The sequence below is a fragment of the Balaenoptera musculus genome, chromosome 13 (genome assembly GCF_009873245.2).
Source record: "Balaenoptera musculus isolate JJ_BM4_2016_0621 chromosome 13, mBalMus1.pri.v3, whole genome shotgun sequence".
NCBI classification, from domain to species: domain Eukaryota; kingdom Metazoa; phylum Chordata; class Mammalia; order Artiodactyla; family Balaenopteridae; genus Balaenoptera; species Balaenoptera musculus.
Window position 1 is genome coordinate 54,338,689 of NC_045797.1, and position 6,100 is coordinate 54,344,788.

The window sequence follows — 6,100 nt, forward strand, 5'->3', positions numbered from 1 at the left end:
GCGTGGAAGAAAAGAAGAAAACAAATGCAAGATCTACTTCTGTGAGCCTGACCAGGGAGATCAGCTTGACCAAGGGCATGATTGTGTCTTAAATAATCTTTATAGGAACGGAAGCCGTTTAAAAAAATCACCTCAGGAAATATTTGAGTTAATATAGGTAATTATTTTCTGCTTAATTAAAATTTCCCCGTCAGTAGCACAACTTGAAATTGGAGGGCTTAAAATGCCAATTTCAAAACCTTTACCTGTTGACCAAGGGCCTGCAAACTACAGCCTCAGGCCAAGTCCAGCACGCTCCCTGTTTTCATAAATAATGTTTCACTGGGACACAGCCACACCACCCGTACTTCAGAGTTTTCTGTGTCGCCTTCACACTGCGACAGCCAACATGGGTATTTGCGACAGACTATATGGCCTGCAAAGGAAATATTTACTATCTGACCCTTAATGGGAAAAGCTTGCAACCCCTGCTTTTTTTTTTTTTCAATTGAAATATAGTTGATTTACAATATTGTGTTAGTTTTTGGTGTACAGCAAAGTGATTCATTTATATATATATATATTTTTAAGGTTATTTTCCATTAGAGGTTATTACAAGATATTGCATATAGTTTTCTGTGCTATATAGTAAATCCTTGTTGCTTATCTATTTTATGTGTAGTAGTTTGTATCTGCTAATCCCATAGTCCTCATTTATACACCCCCCCCTTCCCCTTTGGTAACCATAAGTTTGTTTTCTATGTCTATGAGTCTGTTTCTGTTTTGTATATAGGTTCATTTGTATTATTTTTTAGATTCCACATGTAAGTGATATCATGTAATGTTTGTCTTTCTCTGTCTGACTTACTTGACTTAGTATGATATTCTCTAGGTCCATCTGGGCTGCTGCAAATGTTACCAGAGTGGGACCCCCTTCCGAGGCCCAAGAGTGGGCTCTCGTATAACACTAGGATGTGAATTGTCTGAGGAGACACACGGACTGACAAAGCAAAAGACTTCATTGAGAAGGGCCGCCTGGGTGAAGAACAGCAGGGTAAGGAAACCCAGGAGAACTGCTCTGCCATGTGACTCGCAGTCTCAGTTTTTATGGTAATGGGGTTAGTTTCTGGGTTGTTTCTAGCCAATCATCTTCCTTGTGCCCATATGTGGTCTGACTCAGGGTCCTTCCTGGTGGCATGTGCATCTCTCAGCCAAGATGGATTCCATTGTGAGGGTTTCTAGGAATTTGGCAGGACATATTATGGACTGGCATCTCCTCCCTCCTATTGGCCCCTCCTGAATTCTCCTGGTTAGTTTTTGGTGGCAGCACCGAGTTCTTTATCAGGACCTCCTGTTGTGAGACAACTCATAGAGCAGTTATTATTGTGCCTGGCCAAGGTGGGTGGTTTTGGTCAACAGTTTCCTAACACAAATGGCAATATTTCATTCTTTTTTATGGCTGAGTAATATTCTGTTGTGTATACGTATACACCACATATTCTTAAACCAATCGTCTGTTGATGGGCACTTGGGTTATTTCCATGTCTTGACTATTATAAATAGTGCTGCTATGAATGTTGGAGTGGATGTATCTTTTCAAATTAGAGTTTTTATCTTTTCTGGGTATATGCCCAGGAGTGGGATTGCTGGATCAAAATAAGCTCTATTTTTAGTTTTTTGAGAAACCTCCATACTGTTTTCCACAGTGGCTGCACCGACTTACATTTCCACCAACAGTGCAGGAGGGTTCCCTTTTCTGCACATCCACTTCAGCATTTATTATTTGTAGACTTTTTGATAATAGCCATTCTGACTGGTGTGAGGTGCTACCTCATTGTAGTTTTGTTATGAATTTTTCTAAAAATTAGCGATGTTGAGCATATTTTCATGTGCCTGTTGACCAAGGGTCTGCAAACTACAGCCCAGGCCAAATCCAGCATGCTCCCTGTTTTTGTAAATAATGTCCATTATTTATGAAATAAATAACTATTCTGCCCATTTTTTTGATTGGATTTTTTGTTGTTGTCGTTGAGTTGTATGAGCTGATTGTATATTTTGGAATTAACACGTTGTCAGTTGCATCATTTGCAAATATTCTCTCCCATTCTGTAGGTTGTCTTTTCATTCTATTGATGGTTTCCTTTGTTGTGCAAAAGATTGGGTCCCATTTGTTTATTTTTGTTTTTATTTCTTTTGCCTTGAGAGACTGATCTAAGAAAATACTGCTATGATTTATGTCCAAGGATGTTTTTCCTATGTTCTCTTCACAACCCCTGTTTGTGGTAATTACACAGAAGCAGATCTCTACCCTTCTAATGCAGGGAGGGCTCACTGAACTGTGTGCACGCCTCTAGAACAGTGGTTCTTCTCCTTGGCCTCACATGCCCTGAGGAGCATTTTTTTTAAAACAGACCAGTGGAACCAATCTCTGGGGGTGGGCCCACATTGGCATCTGTTAAAGCTCCAAGGTAGAGAACCACTGCTCTAGGGAAAAAAGAGAGGGAGAGAGAAAGAAAGAAAGGAAGAAAAGACTGAATGGTTCTAACACTCATCACGTCACATGATGTACCTCAGTGGCTGTCAACTCTCACTTCACTGGAATCACTGGAGAGTTAAAGAAAAAACCGTCTTCTTCCTCCTTCTCCATTCTCCATTCAGGCCTAAAGCCACTAGCTGACCACACTGTGGTTGGGAGTGGCTGTGGGGTGTGAGCTGGGGTGGGAGAACTGTGGTGGGCCAGAGTAGGGTGAGGAGGACACCTCTGCAGACTTAGGGACAACTGGATTTGGGAGTTAGAGCCTTAGCAAGGTGTCCACACAGGAGAAGGCATGCAGTGGAGTTGGGAGATTGGTTACATATTGGAGGTTAATTAAATGAGTGAAAATATTAAGGCTAGTGGAAGCCAGGTTTCTTACAATTGGAGGAGGGAGTTATAATTGCAAAAAGGGAAAAAAACTAGACTCATCTCTGTGGTGGTAAGATTGGAATTGGATGTATCAATGTGGGGAAAAAATATATTTATATATATAAAAATTTGGACAGATGTGTCTGTGTGTGTATGTCTGTACACACATACATACACACGTATACACATAAACATATATATGCATGCATATAGTCCCTAGCTTTGTCCACTGAGAGGGCCTGGGAGCAGTAATGCCCCAGTACCAATGAGCATACTTATCACTCAGATCTTGGCTTCTAAATACCATTTTCCACTGAAAGGAACCAAGATTCTTTAGAGAAATGTCTGCTTCCATGACTAGGGGTTGGGAAAGTACACGATGAGCCTGAAACACTTTTTTGTGAAAGTCTTCAGAGAATGATGGGGACCTGTCAAAGGAGGCAGAAGCCAGCTTGAATGGGCTCCCATTGCCACATCAGGGACAATCTGAACATCCAAGTTAATAATCATGGTAAAAGATTACAACCATGGAAGAAACCAGGAAACCGCAAGCTGATATTGATATTGATTTTAAAATGAGTTAATGGAAAGTGATGAGGAATAGGCCATTTACACAGTTTCTAAATACCTGCCTACAAATGCTTATTAATTACAAAAGGAGGGAAAATCGTTGACTGTGGTGAAGCCTGGCAAGTAGTCCTTTGATCAAGTGATCAAAGTGAACAACATCAGTTTGGGACAAATCAAAATCACGCGCCACTGATAGGATGTAATGAGAAAAGCACATCTCTTCTGTGATATTCCTGCCAGAGGTGCGTGACCTGAATTTAATCATGAAAATATATCAGACAAACCAAATCTAGATATATTCTACAAAATCTTCATGTGTCAAGGTCATGGGAGTTAAGGAAAGCTGATGATTATTCTAAACTAAAAGAGAATTGATGACTAGATCCAATGCTTGATCCTGATCTGGATCCTTTTGCTATGAAGGACATTGTCAGAACAGAGTCTTTTTTTTTAAATACATCTTGATTGGAGTATAATTGCTTCACAATACTGTGTTAGTTTCTGTTGTACAACAAAGTGAATCAGCCATATGTATACATATATCCCCATATCCACTCCCTCTTGAGCCTCCCTCTCACCCTCCCTCTCCCACCCCTCTAGGTCGTTGCAAAGCACTGAGTTGATCTCCCTGTGCTATGTCGCTGCTTCCCACTAGCTATCTATTTTACACTTGGTAGTGTGTATATATCGATGCTATTCTCACTTTGCTCCAGCTTCCCCCTCCCCACCATGTCCCCAACTCTATTCTCTATGTCTATGTCTTTATTCCTGCCCTGCCACTAGGCTCATCAGTACCTTTTTTTTTTTTTTTTAGATTCCATATATATGTGTTAGCATACAGTATTTGTTTTTCTCTTTCTGACTTACTTCACTCTGTATGACAGACTCTAGGTCCATCCACCTCACCACATATAACTCAATTTCGTTTCTTTTTATGGCTGAGTAATAGTCCATTGTATATACGTGCCACATCTTCTTTATCCATTCATCTGTCGGTGGACACTAAGGTTGCTTCCATGTCCGGGCTATTGTAAACAGTGCTGCAATGAACATTGTGGTACACGTCTCTTTTTGAATTATGGTTTTCTCAGGGTATATACCCAGTAGTGGGATTGTTGGATCATATGGTAGTTCTATTTTTAGTTTTTTAAGGAACCTCCATACTGTTCTCCATAGTGGCTGTATCAATTTACATTCCCACCAACAGTGCAAAAGGGTTCCCTTTTCTCCACACCCTCTCCAGCATTTATTGTTTCTAGATTTTTTGATAATGGCCATTCTGACTGGTGTAAGGTGATACCTCATTGTAATTTTGATTTGCATTTCTCTAATGATTCATGATGTTGAGCATCTTTTCATGTGCCTTTTGGCCATCTGTATGTCTTCTTTGGTGAAATGTCTATTTAGGTCTTCAGCCCATTTTTTAACTGGGTTGTTCGTTTTTTTGATATTGAGCTCCATGAGCTGTTTGTATATTTTGGAGATTAATCCTTTGTCTGTTGTTTCATTTGCAAATATTTTCTCCCATTCTGAGGGTTGTCTTTTTGTCTCATTTATGGTTTCCTTTGCTGTGCAAAAGCTTTTAAGTTTCAATAGGTCCCATTTGTTTATTTTTGTTTTTATTTTCATTACTCTAGGAGGTGGGTCAAAAAAGATCTTGCTGTGGTTTATGTCAAAGAGTCTTTTTCCTATGTTTTCCTCTAAGAGTTTTACAGTTTCTGATCTTACATTTAGGTCTTTCATCCATTTGGAGTTTATTTTTGTGTATGGTGTTAGGGAGTGTTCTAATTTCATTCTTTTACATGGAGCTGTCCAGTTTTCCCAGCACCACTTACTGAAGAGGCTGTCTTTTTTCCATTGTATGTTCTTGTCTCCTTTGTCATAAATTAGGTGACTATATATGTGTGGGTTTATCTCTGGGCTTTCTATCCTGTACCATTGATCTATATTTCTGTTTTTGTGCCAGTACCATACTGTCTTGATTATTGTAGCTTTGTAGTATAGTTTGAAGTCAGGGAACCTGATTCCTCCAGCTCTGTTTTTCTTTTTCAAGATTGCTTTGGCACTGTAACACTGCACATGTGTTACTTTTACATCATCACCATCCAAAGGGCAGACATCATTCAAGACTCACAATAGCCAAAATAGCCAAAGTTAAGTGAGTCTTGAATGATGTCTGCCCTTTGGATGGTGGCGATATAAAAGTGACACATGTGCAGTGTTACAGTTTCACCACATGAATATCCCAAGTTTGATGGTTGTATTGTATAAGGGAAGTGTGCTAGCACTGCTCTTCAAGTCTGAATGTACATTCCAATCTCCTGGGGATCTTTTTAAAACGCAGATTCTGATTCAGTGGGTCTCGGTGGGGCCTGAGATTCTGTCAGTCTAACCAGCTCCCAGGCGACACCCATGCTGCTGGCCCAGCGACCGCACTCAAAGTAGCAAGGGCCTAGGAAACCTATGGAGAACATTGACTCTTTGCCTCTTAAACATCCACCTTCCCCCTTCCTTTGGTTCCAGACTCTGGTTTTCCTTTGGGGATCATTCCCTGCCTGCTTTCTGTGCACCTGTTTTGGGTCAGCTTGTCCTCAAGGCTCAGGCATGAAGCATGTGACTTGGGCCTGATCCATCCCATACCAAGCC